General features: G+C 38.0%; 1 pseudogene; it reads right to left on the bottom strand.

The window, feature by feature from the left end:
• Positions 1–6,027: 6,027 nt before the first annotated feature.
• Positions 6,028–7,322, bottom strand: LOC112611118 (annotated as a pseudogene).
• Positions 7,323–17,723: the final 10,401 nt, after the last annotated feature.

The raw sequence follows: 17,723 nt of genomic DNA, 5'->3' as shown, positions 1-17,723 counted from the left end.
TCATGTATTTATGGGAGAAGAGATGGGAGAACTTAACCCTTTTTTTTTTTTTTTTTTTTTTTTTGAGATGGAGTTTCGCTCTTTCACCCAGGCTGCAGTGCAGTGGCGCTATCTCCGCTCACTGCAACCTCCACCTTCCAATTTCAAGCGATTCTCCTGCCTCAGGCTCCCAAGCAGCTGGGATTACAGGCGCCTGCCACCACACCCAGCTAATGTTGTATTTTTAGTATAGACAGGGTTTCACCATGTTGGCCAGGCTGATTTCAAACTCCTCACCTCAAACTCTACCTGCCTTGGCCTCCCCAAGTGCTGAGATTACAGGTATGAGCCACTGTGCCTGACAGGAGAGCTTAACCCTTAATTGGCATTTTCTGTGATGACATATGAGCCCAAACATCAAACTGCATATGTTCATCCATTCAAACCTATCACATATATGTGCAAAATACCATCTCAGAGCTGGTGATGAACTATTCACAAGTTTCTATTTGTTTACTCAGGCACAATTCTAATTTCCAAAAGAAAAATGTTTTCAGTTTTCAACCTTTTAATGTTAAGTGTTAGCCCTATACATACAAAATTACTACTTCAATAAAAACTCATTAAATTTCATGAGAGGGCTTCAGAATAAGGTGGAGGAAATCTTCTGGAAATACGACAACAGTACCAACATATTTTCAAAAAATACATGAAAAATAAACTAAATTTAGAGCATCAGAATCCTTGGATAAGAATTCTGCTGCCAATAAGCTAAATGACAGAAAAAGAAAGAGGAGAGAAAAAAAAAAGATTAAAACGATGAAAGGCATTTACCAAAGAAAGACTGCTCAAATAGAACAAAACAGAAACCCAACACAAAAATTAGCTGTTGGGGTCCCAGACATGATCATAATCATCCCTGTGGCAGGCAGAAGCAAGGGATGGGGTTGCAGAGAGCTCATGTCGACTTTCACTAAACTTCATTTCTTCAGGGTTACCCACCACCCTTCACTGAATTTCACTGGCCAGATTTTGGTCACATGGCCCAATCTAGCTACTAGGGAGGCAGTTTACATGAAATAAATTAAGAAGAAAAACAGGCTGGGCATGGTGGCTCATGCCTGTAATCCCAGTGCTTTGGGAGGCCGAGGCGGGAGATCACAAGGTCAGCAGTTCAAGACTAGCCTGATCAATATGGTGAAACCCCATCTCTACTAAAAATACAAAAAATTAGCTGGGCGTGCTGGCACGTGCCTGTAGTCCCAGCTACTCGAGACGCTGAGGCAGGAGAATTGCTTAAATCCAGAAGGGAGAAGTTGCAGTGAGGAGTCGAGATTGCACCACTGCACTTGAGCCCAGAGGCCAGAGCGAGACTCTGTCTCCAAAAAAAAAAAAAAAAAGAAATAATTGCAAGGGCAATAGTACCGTGTCTGGAATTGGTTCCTTCCGGTGGGTTCTTGGTCTCACTGACTTCAGACTGAAATTCACACAGACCCTCGTGGTGAGTGTTACTACTCTTAAAAACAGCACAGACCCAATCACTGACCATCAAGATTTACTGCTAAGACCAAAACAACAGACCCTCCACACCGCAGAAGGAGACCCAGGTGGATCACCCCTACCGGCTCGCAGCCAGCTTTTATTCCCTTATTGGCCCCACCCGCACCCTGGAGATTGGTTCATTTTACAAGAGCTGATTGGTCCATTTTACAGGGTGCTGATTGGTCCGTTTTACAGAGTGCTGATTGGTCCATTTTGACAGAGTGCTGATTGGTGTGTTTACAAACATTTAGCTAGACACAGAATGCCAATTGGTGCATTTACAATCTTTTAACTAGACGGAAAAGTTCTCCAAGTTCCCACCCGACCCAGAAGCCCAGCCAGCTTCACCTGTCAGTACTATAGTCAGAGAATTTACAAGAACTTGAAAGACTGGAATTGATACATTAGCACTGACAATAGGGGTGGCCATGGGAGTTAATGGCTGAGCTAAGTTGGAGAAATGTTATTAAATTCTAAGAGGTTAAGGAACTGAGAAGAAAAGTTTTTTAATCTTTCATGGGAATGATGATAATATCACCAAGATTAATAATAGAAGGACTAGATATTTTAGTAAATGAGGAGAATGATCAGGAGGTAGATGATAACTACATAGGGAAATATGGGATGGTATAATCATTTGACATCTGGATCACATGAGTTGTGAGTTTTAAAGGCAGAAGATAGAAAAATGATTTGAAAGTGGTAATGAAGAACAGTGTGAGTCCTATACCTCACCACTGAAACCTGAGCTATTTAGTTAGGAGAGGAAAGGAAAGAGTCCACCTGAAAAAGCTGCAGAGAAGATGGTGTCTTTATCAGAAACTCACTTATTTGGAGAAGTAATGGGAACATTTAGAAAACTGAGTAAGGCTTAAGGAGAATTGCTGATGATAGCCCATGTATTTCAGACTTGGGATGTATAAAACATTATGAGCGTTATAACTGGTTGGTATAAAAGGGAGTGGAAAGTCGGTGTTCGGGCAAAGATATTAGTAAAAAGAGAAGTAGGACATCATGGAGTTAGTACCTAATGCACTCAACTGAGTATTTCCGGTGACTCATTGTTTTCAGAGACAGGTCACCAAGACATCAGGAGACTGTTAACTCCTAAAGGAGAGCTCTTCTGGAGTTTGATGTAGTACAATTGTGCTCAATAAGTTTAAAAGTAATTTACAAATAAAGCCATGGTTAGAAACATGAAAATTCAAAACTATCTGAAAACACTGTTATCTATAAGCAGGAATAAGATTATTACAGAGAGTTTAAAATACAGGAAAAAAGAGGTTAAGATACTGATCAGAAAGAAAAACTGTGCAAGAAAGAGAAAAAGAAATGGAGGAGAGCTGCCTAACAACGGGAAATGGAACAAGAAAATACAGTGAACGTAAACCGCACTGAAAGGGAGCACTGTCGGCAGTGATTAAAAAATAAAACTGTACGGTTTTCTTGAAGGACTGCCTTTGACTTTACGTCGTATTCAGCTTCCTTTGCTCCCCATACACAACATGCTTGCGAGCCTCTAATAACCATTGACTAGCAACATGAGGCCTAAGAAATACAATGAATTTCTGTGTCCACAAAGAACTGCTTTTATTATCTGCCAAACACAGCCTAGAATAAAGTTTTGGCAACAGCTGAGTAAATTGCTTGAGTAGATGGAAGTATACTTTTCTTGGCTTTCTAGGTAGGAAACCTCCAGGGGCCTCTGGAGGCTGACTGAGAGAATGGATCCCATTATTTATTGATATATCATCTCCTTAAGACTGATAAAGATGTTGTGTAATTATTTTTATCTCTTAAACTCCTATTGATATCAGAAATTAGATTTTAGTCTTCATTTATCTGTTTCTAAACTTCAACATGATTTAAACTATTTTCAGCTTTCGTAATTCTCCAAACTAAAATATTGTGGGTTTGTTATCATGAAAACCTATTTCTCAAAAAGGCACTTCTCTCTGAGATAACACTGGGGCCAGCAGTGCATATACTGGTATATTGGATATTCAATGCTGGATAATTCTGAATATGATCTTAGTTCTAGTCTAATAGCCAGACGTATAGTGTTACTTATAGCCACTACATCAACAGAAGTTTTTATTTTAAAAGAAGATGCTACAGTATTGAACATACTAATATAGAACTAAAATGTTTGGGAAAAAAAGACATTATAAGAGTGTGAATTTTAAGCTGTTTTGTTTCTCTTATTTAATCCATAAATATAGTGCCATAATTAGGTTCAGAAAATTAAAAAGATGAAGCTTTTATAAATCAGGAAGTTTTAAGTCTCTCCTAATATTGAAATAATCCCATACATCAAGTTTTCTTACATTCCAAATACAAGAGCAAGACTATTCTTAGAAATCTTTACATCGAGCCGGGCACGGCGTCTCAGTCTCTAATCCCAGCACTTTGGGAGGCCGAGGCAGTTGGGTCACCTGAGGTCAGGAGTTCGAGACCAACCTGGCAAACATGGGGAAACCCCATCTCTACTAAAAATAGAAATATTAGTTGGATGTAGTGGTGCACACCTGTAATCCTAGTTACTCAGGCGACTGAGGCAAGGGAATCACTTGAACACGGGAGGCAGAGGTTGAAGTGAGCTGAGATAACGCCACTGCATTCCAGCCTGGGTGACAGAGGAAAAAAAAAAAAGAAAAAAAGAAATTTTTACATAGCTAGGTTTTAGGAAGAAAAATATTTCTTTTTTCATAGAGCAGTAAAACCTTATTTCCCACACAAGTATGATTCTTTCATAATCAAGTCTGCAGTCATCTCTTTCCACAGAAGAGAAAAACTATACGAACCCACCCGAACCAATGGAGAAAGTGTGTGTGATAAAAAAAATGTATGGTTATTTCCTTAAGTGCTTGAATAAAATAGCCAGTCAGCCAGGTAATATACATAATTGTTCAGCATTTTGAAAATATAAAAAACAAACTTGAAATGGCAACACATTTTTTTATTTTCTTTTTTTTTGTCATTTTTTTTTTTCTTTTATGAGACGGAGTCTCACTCTATTGCCCAGGGTGGAGTACAGTGGCACGATCTCGGCTCACTGCAACCTGTGCCTCCCAGGTTCAAGCAATTCTCCTGCCTCAGTCTCCTGAGTAGCTGGGACTACAGGCATGCACTACTATGCCCAGCTAGTTTTTGTGTTTTTAGTAAAGACAGGGTTTCACCATGTTGGTTGGCCAGGATGGTCTCGATCTCTTGACCTCGTGATCCGCCAGCCTTGGCCTCCTAAAGGGCTGGGAGTACAAGCATGAGCCTGGCCCATTTGTCTATTTTCTTAATACTCAACACTTGAAGGCAAATAATGTACAATAATAATCTGACAATTATTGAAAATTATGTATTTATTTAAAATAAAACTTCTGGTTTCAGAAAGTTTTTTAATGTGGGGTACTGTATTTTCTTAATTATAACTCATAGAGAACCTAGCCAATTAAGAATGTTCATAAATCAATAAATACTACTTGAATAACGATGCTACATACAAAGACCAAAAGAAAATTATGTGAGCAAATTGTTGGCAGCAGCTAGATTTTCTTTAGAAATTCCTTTCACATAACACTATTTGGACAGAATGTTACCTATTTCAATCACTTCAAAACCATCTTGAGAAAAGAAAGTCAAGGAGAGTTGCAAGGTTTTTTAATGTGTGATGAGAACTTTTCACCTTTCCTTTGATGTGTAACTTTCTCTTGAGCAAGGCCTAGGGCAGCTCTGACCGAGATTGGCATCTGAAGAATCTGAGTGTTGCAACATTGTGGTCCCTTCATTGTACTTGTTTGTAGGTAAATATTTTATAAAAGCCTTCACAAATAAAACTTCCCCCGTCATGATTATTAACATTCTCTCTGGTTTAACCAAGTTTCTTTTCTTACTTTGTCTTAATAATAGGGAAACTGTAGTAAGCACTTTTCAAACATCAAAATCAACAAGCTCATAAAGAATCTTTTATATTATAAAAGATTTTGAATAGACAGTTAAATACTAATCCTAAATCATTTCAAACAATGCTGCCTAGTAGTTATCAAAAACTAATTTGTCATGATTGGCATTTTATTATAATCTTTAACAATAATAAAGTGATTGTGTTTGATCACTTTCAAAATTTTAACAGAGATCTGTGAGCTCTTTATGAATGAATATCACAAAAAACTTGAGTGTTGTCTCTATGTTCCAAAAATATCCATACATTTTAAACTTCAATTATTATGGGATTCATCTTTTTGACTAAGGAAAATAGTTGAAATAACATATTCTGTAAAAAAGCAGTTCTATCAGAAAAATCTTCAAGTCGTGGCGCACGATGGCTCATGCCTGTAATCCCAGCACTTTGGGAGGCCAAAGCAGAGTGGATCACTTGAGGTCAGAAGTTCGAGACCAGCCTGGCCAACACAGTGAAACCCTGTCTCTACTTTATTTTTTTAAATTAATTAATTTATTTTTACCTCTGAACTTCTTATTGGCCTCTTGCTCTCCAAAGAGTACCCTGCTGGCTTAATGTCTCAGAACTTTGATGGTGTTAGTCTCAGACACCACTTTGTCATCCACTATCCGGCCGGTGGTGGACTTTTGGTTGGTTTGCATGGAGCTGCTGCTGTCCAGGGCATCACCATGATTGAAGTTCTTGCCATCTTCCAGTGGGCTGTGGTAGGTGGCAAGCCTCCAGCTTGACCTTGATGTTCAGCAGGGCCTTGTACTCCTGGGCCTGGTGCTGTCCCTCTCCCTGGGTCTGTGCCAGCTCTGACGCCAGGTGCAGCAGGATCTCGTTGAGCTGCTCAATCTGCAGGGCATAGCGGGCCTCCACCTCCCTCAGGCTGTTGTCCAAGCTGGCCTTCAGATTTCTCATGGAGTCCAGGTTGATCTCCAGGGACTAGACTGTATGTCTCAGCTCCGTGAGTGTCATCTCAGCAGCTCCAACCTCAGCGGACTGCACGGTGACCACTGTGGTCCTCTCCTCAATCTGCTGACACCAGTACTTGTCCAGCTCCTCTCAGTTCTTCCGAGCCAGCTCATCATACTGGGCCGAATGTCTGCCATGATCTTGGTGAAGTCCTGAGATTTGGGGGAATCTACGTCCATGGTCAACCGAGAGCTGGCAACCTGGGCTTGTAAGCCTTTTACTTCCTCTTCATAGTTCTTCATGAAGAGCAGCTACCGCTTGAGAGCCTCAATCTCTGTCTCCAACTGCAGCCAAGTGACATTGGCATCATCAGTGACCTTGCAGAGCCCATGGATGTCACTCTCCACAGACGGGCGCATGGCCAGCTCTGTCTCATACTTGACTCTAAAGTCATGGGCAGCAAGACGGGCATTGTTTATCTGCAGAAGGATGCGGGAATTGTCCACAGTATTTGTGAAGATCTGAGCACTCAGGTCCTCAGTGGTCTTGAAGTAATGGCTCCAGTCTCTGACGTGGGGTCCCTTCTTCTCCAGGTGCTCCCGGATTTTGTTCTTCAGGATTTTGCTCTGTAGCTTCGCGTTTTCGGTCTCCAGGCTCCTCACTCTCCAGGTAGGAGGCCAGGCAGTCGTTCAAGCATTGCATGGTCTCCTCATTCTAGATGCCTCCCGTTCCTGCCAAATCCCCTGCCATCCCCATGGCCAGGCCCCAGGACCCCATGTCACCCAGGAAGGTGGTAGAGAGCGACATGGAGATCCGTGAACCAGAGCCCCTGGGGCCTTGCATAGATGCTGGTCATGCTGCTGACTGGCCGGGCACCTTAGCTGGATGCCTGGACAGAGCCCAGGGAATGGTCATTGGTGGAGAAGGTGGAGCGAGTGGTGAAGCTCATGCTGTTTGGGGAGGAGAGCAAGAGGACAGGACTCAGGCCTTGCCAACGACTCCCTGTCTCTTCTTTAAATACAAAAATTAGCCAGGCGCGATGGTGCATGCTGTAAATCCAGCTACTCGGGAGGCTGAAGCAGGAGAATCACTTGAATCTGGGAAGTGGAGGTTGCAGTGAGCAGAAATCCTACCAATGCATGTACTCCAGCCTGGGAGTCAGAGTGAGACTCCATCTCCAAAAAGCAACCAAACAAACAAACAAAAACAATCCTCAAGTCAACCCAAAAATTGTCGATAGGCCTTTTTTTTTTTTTTTTTTTTATTTTTTTACCTAATTTCTCTTAAATTAATGTTGCTCTTAACTCTGAGATAATAAAACAAGGGACTGGTTCATACGTAGGAATCAGTAGAAGTAAAGAGGAAGAGGAACTATAGGAAATGATATTTCAAGGTGAGTGCTTTAATGTGGTATCGTTTAAACCCAGCTATTTCAAAAGATTTTGTAGTCTTATTGATAATAATATGTCATTGTCATGGGAAGAAAGATACAAACACAAGTTAAAGACAATATCCGTAATCTAACTTTGAAACAACTTGGGTGCTACTCAGAACTCATAATAACGAACTCTAATATTGTGACTGCTGAATAAAATTACTTTAACTTCCAGTATCTTCTAATTCATGTACATTTTTAGTATATTTCTTCTTTGTGTTTGTATAGATGTATACAGCATGGGTTTGTAAGAAATTTTTCTTGTTGAGAATACATTATTATTAAGCCATAAACTCAGGACAATTTTGGTTTACTAAAGGTCAAGGTTGCTTTCATCACTTGCACTAAAAATGGTTTAGTGGTACCACTCACCACCGTTGCCTCTCCTTTCCAGCTCCAGAACATTTAATTCTCTGTCCTCAGTCCCTTCATAGTACCACATGTATACTTCTGTCCTAGCACTTGCCACATTGTGTTGCCAGGTTTTACTATACTTGTGGGCCCAGGAGAAAACTGAGCAGCCCTGATATAGGTTTCTTGGTATAGTTGATACCTTTTCTTTATCATTTCATAACCTGTGCTGAATATAATTTCTGGCTCTTGTTGGATCTCAATGAGTATTTTTGAAAGAATAAATAAATAGTGTGAGCAATGTGAATTTCTGCAAGCAACTTGCTTTTGGAAATAAGTTAATCCATTTGTCCTTATTCCTATTCTGTATGGATAGGGAATGTGCAAATTGTTAACCTCCAAATTGTGAATGTTAATTTTTATTATTTTAAGTAGAATGGGCTGAAAAGAAGTCAAACTGTACATTAACTCAAAAATTTACCTGGAACAGTAGTAACTGAGTCAATGAATTCTGGGAAGAAAATTCTTCTTGAGTTTTTAATCTTGACTTGTAAGTTATAAATTCTCTGAATATATGCTCCCTGTGTATGCCATAGCATTAAAATAGTAATAATGGCAGAGTGAGCACATCTACAATATCAATTTAACAAGAAGGAAATGGGCCAGGTGCGGTGGCTTATGCCTGTAATCCCAGCACTTTGGGAGGCCGAGGTGGGTGGATCACTTGAGGTCAGGAGTTCAAGACCAGCCTGGCCAACATGGTGAAACCATGTCTTCACTAAAAATATAAAAATTAGCTAGGCCTGGTGGCATGTGCCTGTAATCCCAGCTACTCGTGAATCTGAGGCAGGAGAATCACTTGAACCCGGGAGGCGGAGGTTGCAGTGAGCCAAGAACATGCCACTGCACTCCAGCGTGGAGCAACAGAGCAAGACTTCCATCTAAAAAAAAAAAAAAAAAAAAAAGAGGGAAATATTCAGACACAGGACATGAAATAACCTCATTGATATTATGTTGGATAAAAGAACCTAGATACAAAAGAATATATACTGTATAATTACATTTATATGGAGTTGAAGAACAAGCAATCCTAATTAATGTTAATAGTTGTAAGAATAGTGGTAACTTCTAGGGAATAGGTTACAATGTAATTAAGAACAGGGGCACCATTAGAGTGCTGGATGTGTGTGGGGGTTACATAGGTGTAAGCCTAGTTATATATTTGTGGCTGCACTATTATACTATTCAGATTAGTTCACTTTGATAGTAGAACTTTCCATATTAAAAAAAAAAAAGGCTGAATATGGTTTGTAAGAAGGTGTGAAAGAATCTGAGAATAGGTGAACCGCGTTAATTTGCACTTTTTGCAAATTACTCGGTATGTTTTGTGTTTACTCAGTATGTTATGTGTCAATAAATTCAAGAAGTTTTGTCTATACAGATGTCCATGCGTGGAGGAGAGGAAGATGAAGATGAAGAGAGAAAGGAGGAAGGCTATCCAGCAGGTGTCTTTCCCTCACTAGTGTTTTCTGTGAGGTAATAACACAACTTTAACAATTGGAGGACCAATTGTCACTATGTCTTAGTGTTTCAGATGGCAGTAAAGACATCTTGAGAACCCCACAAAAGAGATTTTCATATACTAGGTGAGATCAAAAACCCCCATACGATTTCAAGATCCTTTTAATAGAAATGTGGATAAAGATATCAAAAAATAAAATATATTGTCCACACTACAAAGTTAAAATCTAGAAGAATAGGCTGATCATGGTGGCTTACATCTGTAATCCCAGCACTTTGGGAGGCCAAGGCAGGCAGATCACTTGGGGTCAGGAGTTCGAGACCAGCTTGGCCAACATAGTGAAACCTCATCTCTACTAAACCTCATCTCTACTAAAAATACAAAAATTAGCTGGGCGTGGTGGCGGGCTTCTATAATCCCAGCTACACGGGAGACGGAGGCAGGTGAATCACTCGAACCTGTGAGGCAGTGGTTGCAGTGACCCGAGATCATACCACTGCATTCCAGCTTGGGCGACAGAGGGAGACTCTCTAAAAAAATAAATAAAAAATAAATAAATAAAAAGTAAAATCTTGAAGAGTAGCTAAGATTTTACTCAAGTAATTATCTATTGAGAGACTTACCTGGACATGATTTTGTTGCTGATGGAATTTGGCCTTGTCACCACTTCCGGCCCTAACCCCCTTTTGAATTTGCCTTACACTGCTCATCTGCAAAGCTCTCTGAAACATAGCACTTCTTTGCCAGGGTAGGAAGCTTTGTTTTCCTGCCTTCAATCTCTGAGGACTATGTGTTAGTAATTCTCTTTGCTTAAGGCCCTGTCAACATATGCTGTGTGAGCTTACTGATTTGTTAAGATACTCACAATGGTACACTCTCACTAGAGTAGAAATGTAAGGTATGGATAATGAAGTTCAAAAGGTTTCTTGAGCCATGAGAATACAACATACATCAGTATTTGGGAGACAAAAAGGTGTATTTTTCTTTTCTTTTTTTTAGACAGAGTCATGCTCTGTTGCCCAGGCTGGAGTGCAATGGTGCAATCTCAGCTCACTGCAACCTTTGCCACCCGGGTTCAAGGCATTCTCCTGCCTCAGCCTCCTGAGTAGCTGGGACTATAGGCATGCACCACCATGCCTGGCTAATTTTTGTATTTTTAGTAGAGATAGGATTTTGCCATTTTGGCCAGGCTGGTCTCAAATTCCTGACTTCAGGTGATCCGCCCACCTTGGCCTCCCAAAGTGCTAGGATTACAGGCGTAAGCCACCACGCCAGGCCCAAAAGGATGTATTTTCTCTATCTTTTAAATTATTCTCTAAATATAATACATATGTAGAGGAATTTAGAAAATATAAAAATGTCAAAAAATATTTGGGAGTCTGACCTATTATGACCTCACAGGATTTTTCAAATTTGCTTTTATGACACTATATCATACTAATACCTGCAATTTTGATAAGTAGGAAAAAATTGTATATTGCTTTTAACAAAAACTTTGATTTAGGCACTGAATTATTCTTTCACAATATTCAGTTTGCTTTCTGATTTCAATAAATTTGCTATTTTAATAAGTCCAGTTTCTTAGCCTATTATACTCTGACATTCATTATTAGCAGGATTTTGTAAAATAATTTGAAATTATCTGTGTGGGACCAAGCTGAACTAAGAAATGTGGCTCTAGACCTGTTTTCATTAGAGACTTGTCTTAATTTCAAATACTGACTCCATGTGCACATATAGACACAGCACCTCAAGGAGAAATTGAGCAAGGTTTGCCTCACCAGTGATTACCTGCTGTTCTCTTTCCTGACACTAACAGCGTCCAAAATAGTAATCACTGCTTTAGGTGTGTCCAGATAACTCTGTTCTAACCAGTGAGATATAAGTTGACTTCACAGAGTGAGGCTTCTAAGAACCCATAAAGGGAGAAATAGGCTGTGAAAACATTTTATCCTTTGTTCTTCTCTGACCTGGAGTGCACTAAGTGATGTTGAAGATGAAGCAGGCAATGAAAACCTTTTCACCTTAATGTCCCCACTGATTATTTAGAAAACTATCACTCTTACCTCCTAAAACAAGCCAGTAGACTGACCAACTAGAGTATTTTTTTTTTTTAATTTAGAGAGACTATAAATTGAACCTGTAACAGAAGCATTTAAAAATCTGTTCAGACAGAATTCTGAACTGAGTATTCACAACCACCAACCTGATAAACTGTCTTAAACAGATACTCTTTTTTTTTTTTTTTTTTTTCTGCCTCTACATATCCAGAAGTTTGAAATAGTCCTGGGCTAATACAAGAGTTCCAGTGTTATCAGGTACATAAGCATCCTTTAGAATTCCTTTCTCTGTTATTTTTCAAGTGGAATGAGCTTTTCTGTGGTCTCAAGGTGCCTGCTTCACCTCAACATCACTTAGGGCATTGCAATCCAGACGAACAAAAGATGGACACAATAATTTCACAGCCTATTTGCCCCATAATAGACTTTCATGGAAGCCATACTTCACAAAGCTTTTTATATTTTATTGGCCAGAATAGACTTATTTGAGCAACTTTAGACCAATGATTGGAAGCTAAATTTGGAGAAAGTGGTTGTCCATAGGGTCAGTCAGCCAACCAACAATGACCTCCACTGTTTTTACTTAAAAGGAATACGACAGACACAAAAGAGAAAAGTTAAACAAAGGAATGTAATAATGCATACAATTTTTAAAATGTCCTTTCTACAGTGCCTTTGTGTACAGAATAACTGACTAAAAGGAGTTACTAAGAATTCAGAACTCTGGTCTTGGTTTGCTTGGCTATGCTTTGCTGATATGCAGAAAGGCTGACATACTTAGTTGAGAAAACAATATGGAAATATCATTACATAAGACACAGTTACTCTCAATATAATGCTATTATATATTATATTCTTCCTGGGGAAAAACACTCAAATACAAGCATTAGATTCAAAAGTAGAAGCTGAAAAAGGAGTGTTTACATTAATTACCAGTAACCAAATTTGAATTGGCCCTCCTGGCCAAGGTAAAGTGCCACTGAACCCCAATACCTGAACTTGGTTTTTTTCTCAGCCACACTTCAACAGGTGCCTCTCATCCTTCCATTCAGGGAGCAAAAATGGAGTAGCCCAGTAATCCTTTAGAAGTTCGTAAGCCTTCAGTTAGAACAATATTTCGCAATGTTTCTTTCAGGTTGTGACAAAATAGTATACTATTTGAAGTTCCTGGAGGAACATGCTCCTGGCTGGACCAGGCTGCATTGAGTAGTTCCATGGATAACGTTGTTAAAGATCATGGGACATCTTTAATCCATTCATAGCCACCCTGTGCATCATAATAAAAATTTTTCATAATAAAATTGAAAAAATATTTCTTCGAACAGGAGTTTATATCACAGCTAGTGTTTATCTACTAAGCTGAAACATATTCTTCCAAGTAGTCACGACCCTACTAATAACTCATCCACTTTCTTTGTCCCCCATGTCTTTTTTCCCGTCTGGAAAAATTTGTCTCATTTTACAATCCAAATTTGTCTAATTTCATTTTATTTTCAGTTCCTTATCCTTATTTAAAAAATCTTACTCCTTTCTTAATGTTTTTTCCAAGACTTGACTGTTCTCTTTTTATTAAATCATAGTATGCAGTATGGATCCTGAACAGTCATAGGCAAGCTGTGTGCATTGATTAGCAAGGTGTAACTTGTCCCTGAACTGATTCTCTGTTGGTAAAGTCAGCATAAGGTCAAGTATGAAGTTTACAACTTGTGTTTTCTCTGTTTTTGACTTCCCCTCTTTTTGTGACATTCTTGCCCTCACTCTTCAATCCCCTTGACCCACCCACCCTAACTCAAGAATATTTTTCCTTTGGGACTGGTTTTCAACCAATCAGGATCTTTGGTTCTCCCAAAAAATCTCTTATCATACAAAAGTAATTGTGTTAAAATTATTTCAGCTGGTTTTACTATCACTTGGCATTTCATCTAAATCATAAGTTCCTTGAAAATAACTGAGTCTTCTAAATATTTGTACCCACAATGCTACACTATATATACCTAATCAATAAGGTATGCTTTCAAAAAGATTTTATAACTTTTAAAGCATAAATAAAACTATAGAGTGTGGTATAATGTACTCATTACACCCATGATTCATACATGGCCAATCTTAGTTTATCTTCGTCTAATGCAGTTAGTATTCCCAAATGTCAGACACCAAATAGTATGTCAATATATGTTTCTAAAATATAAGGGCTTTAAAAAATGTAACATAATTCTGGGAAGCAGGTTCACCAAAAGAGGACTCCCATTGTGGGGAGGATTGCAGAGATCATCATCATGTGAACCACCAGGAATTGGAGTCCAAACCCTTCCACCCACTGCAACCTGGGCTGCACTGTTACCAATGAGAGAAGGAACACATTCATGTGCAAAAGTTATTTAAAGCAGGCTTATTAATTAATTTTAGATGGGTAGGAAGGGAAATAAGAAGTCTTGGATCCATTGTGAGCTGATCCCCAAGGTTCAGGAAAGTTGCCCAGGGCAGATGAAGTCTTGACTGCATGTGGTCCACTTGCACAACAGCTGAGTACACCACCCTGGGCTACTAACTCAGCAGCATGTGACTCACTGGCCAAAGCTTTGAAGCCCATCCTGCTCCCAAGGGTGAGAGGAACAAAGGTCCAGTTTGTTCCAGATAGTTTCTCCCTAACTCAAGATGTTACGTTTCCTAGGAGAGAGAGAGACAAGTTCCAGGCAGTTTCTCTCTGTCTAAGGATATTGCATTCCTAGCACATTCTACACTTATTGTTGAGAACTGTAAGAAAGAAGGTGGGGAAAACTCACTCAGTCCAAGACCATGTGAAGAACTGTCCTGAAAATACCACGTTCACCCTAAGAAATGAACAGTAATGCCATAATGTTTTGCCAGTATTCCTATTATAAGAGTCTTACAAGTGATTTTAACATATTATATTTTTGGATCTGAATACAAAGAAAGTCCATATATTGCAATAGGGTGTTAAGTATTCTTAATATTTGTATCTATTCCTCTTTCCATCTACTTTTTCAATTACGGTAAAATTTACATACAAGGAAATGCACAGATTAAGTGACAATTCCTTGAGTTTTGACTAATGTATACATCATGTACACTGTACTCCAGTCAAAACAGAAAACATTTCCATCACCCCACAGACTTCCCTTATGCCTCCATCCAGTTTTTATCGTCACCCCATCATTCGCATTTTCTATCAAAAATTAATTTTGTCTGATCTAGAAATTCATGTATATGAAATCAGACTTACTATTTTGCAACTGAAATATTCCTTTCAAAAATGTTTATAAAATTCAGCCATGTCTTCCTATATATCAGTCTTACTATTTTATTTTATTTTATTTTATTTTATTTTATTTTATTTTAAGTGGGGTCTTACTCTGTTGCCCCTGCTAGAGTACAGTGGCTCTATCCTAGCTCACTGTAGGCTCGGACTCCAGGGCTCAAGTGATCCTCTCACCTCAGCCTCCCGAGTAGCTGGGACCACAAGTGCAAGCTACCATGCCTGCCTAATTTTTTTATTTTTTGTGATGATGGAGTCTTACTATGTATGTTGCCGAGGCTGGTCTCATGCTCCTGGGCTCAAGGCATCCTGTCACCTCGGTCTCCCAGTGTTGGGATTACAGGTGTCAGCCATTGTGCCTGGCCCCATGTATCAGTCTTTTATTATTGACTAATATTGCAGTATACCAATGTATCCCATTTTATCCATTCTAATGTTCATGGACATTTGAGGTGCTTTCAGTGTTTTGCTATTATTAATAATTATTCTATAAACATAAGTAATGTGTAAATGGATCTTCTGGACATACACCTTTGTTTCTCTTGTGTAAGTAGTTGGGTGTGGAATTAGATGGTCTTGAAGTCGGTGTAAGTTGGACTTTATAAAAAAACTATCAGTGCAGATTTTTAAATTTTTTTATTGTTATCCTCAACGTATATGCATTTTCTAATTTTTTCACATCATGGTCAAAGTCAAATTGGGTTTTTGCTTTTTAATTTTTGATACATAGGTCATATATTCTATATATCTATTTTATATGACATAATATGTGATAAATATGTAAAAAGGAATGCAATATATTAAACAGTCAATGTAAAATATAGTATACTACAGTATAATGTAATATAAATGTAGGGCAGATAGAGTCTTGACTGCACGTGCTCCACTTGCACGACAACTGAGGGACACCATAAAGTAGACCACCCTGGGCTACTTTATTTATAATTTTGTATAAATTACAAATTATCTATATAAATATAACTATATAGTTACATATGGTTATCTACAACCATATGTAAATATACATACAACAGATTATAAATTATATGATAGGTAATATATAATATAACTTAGTATATGATATGATAAAACATATAGTTTATATAATATTCTATGTATCAGTAACAAAATGTCAACCATATATATAATATTATATATTCTGTTTTGTTTTTTTTTTTGACACAGAGTCTCACTGGGTCACCCAGGCTGGAGTTCAGTGGCACAATCTTGGCTCACTGCAACATTTGTCTCCGGGGTTCAAGCGATTTTTCTGCCTCAGCCTCCCCAGTAGCTGGGACTACAGGCATGCACCACCGTGCCTGGCTAATTTTTGTATTTTTAGTAGAGACGGGATTTCATCATATTGGCCTGGCTGGTGTCAAACTACTGACCTCGTGATCTGCCCGTCTTGGCCTCCCAAAGTGCTGGAATTACAAGCATGAGCCAGCTCACCAGGTGAGATTATATATTCTTTATGTCATTATATGTATTATGTATGTCATATAATATATAATATATATTATATATGGTTACATGTTACAGGTTGGAAGTTAGGATGTAAGTCCTTCATAAGTGTTATACCTACTAGATATGGAAATATTTTCTCTCAATATGAGGCCCGATTTTTATTTTCTTAATGGTGCTATAAAATGAAAAAAATTAAATTTTGTTAATATCCAATTTATGTATTTTTCATAAAAGCTTAGTGTTTTATGTTTCTCAAAGAAATCACTGACTGCTAAATAATTGCAAAAGTATTCTATGTTTTCTTTGAGAAATTTAAAAGGTTACTTTTACTATTAGATCTATTAGGATTCCAAATTAATATTTGCTTGTGTTGTGCAGTAAGGATCAAGGTTTTTAATTTGATATGTGTGTGTGTGTGTGTGTTTTCCCCAATGCTCATCCACTTATTCCACCACCATGTTTTGAGATTTTCATTTCTCAGTTGAATGGCCTTAGCAAGTCTGTGTTTAATTGATAGTATTTGTGAGGTTAATTTCTGAATTCTCCATTCTGTTCCACTGGCTGATTTATTTACTTTTATATCAACCACACACTTGCATGATTATTGTAGACTTATAAATAGCCAGAAAGTCAGGTATATAAATGATTTTCCTGTCAAGATATCTTTGGCTCTTTGAGGTACTTTACATTTTTACATAAATTTTAGAAATAATTTATCAATTCTCTAAACATATGCTGTTATTTTGGTTGAATTTCCATAGAATCTATAGCACATTTTTTAAGATAATTGACTTCTTAGAAATATTACATTTTCTAATGTATAAATATATTATATTGTGTTATTCACTGGTGTCCTTAATTTCAGTAGTAATATTTTCATCTCTTAAATGTAGAGGTCTTGCACATTTAACAAGCATATTTCTTAATATTTTCTTTTTATGTTAACGTAAATTGCCTTTTATAATTTCATTTTCCAATTATCAGTAGTATATATAATACAACTGATTTTTCTTCATAAACCTTCTATTCTGTAATCTGTCTAAATTCATTTTTTAATTCAATAGATTTAATACTCTCCTTAAGATTTCATTAATAGTCTATCATACCTCCTGTGTAAAAATACTTCCTTTTCCTGTTATTATATAAAGATGTATTTATTTATTTGTTTATTTATTTATTTATTTATTTATTTATTTATTTATTTATTTAATTTTTCTTGCTTTATGGTGCTAACCAGG

Source organism: Theropithecus gelada, chromosome 17 (genome assembly GCF_003255815.1).
Source record: "Theropithecus gelada isolate Dixy chromosome 17, Tgel_1.0, whole genome shotgun sequence".
In the NCBI taxonomy this organism is placed as follows: domain Eukaryota; kingdom Metazoa; phylum Chordata; class Mammalia; order Primates; family Cercopithecidae; genus Theropithecus; species Theropithecus gelada.
The sequence above is the reverse complement of the archived record's forward strand: the minus strand, read 5'-3'. Positions and strand labels throughout refer to the sequence as shown.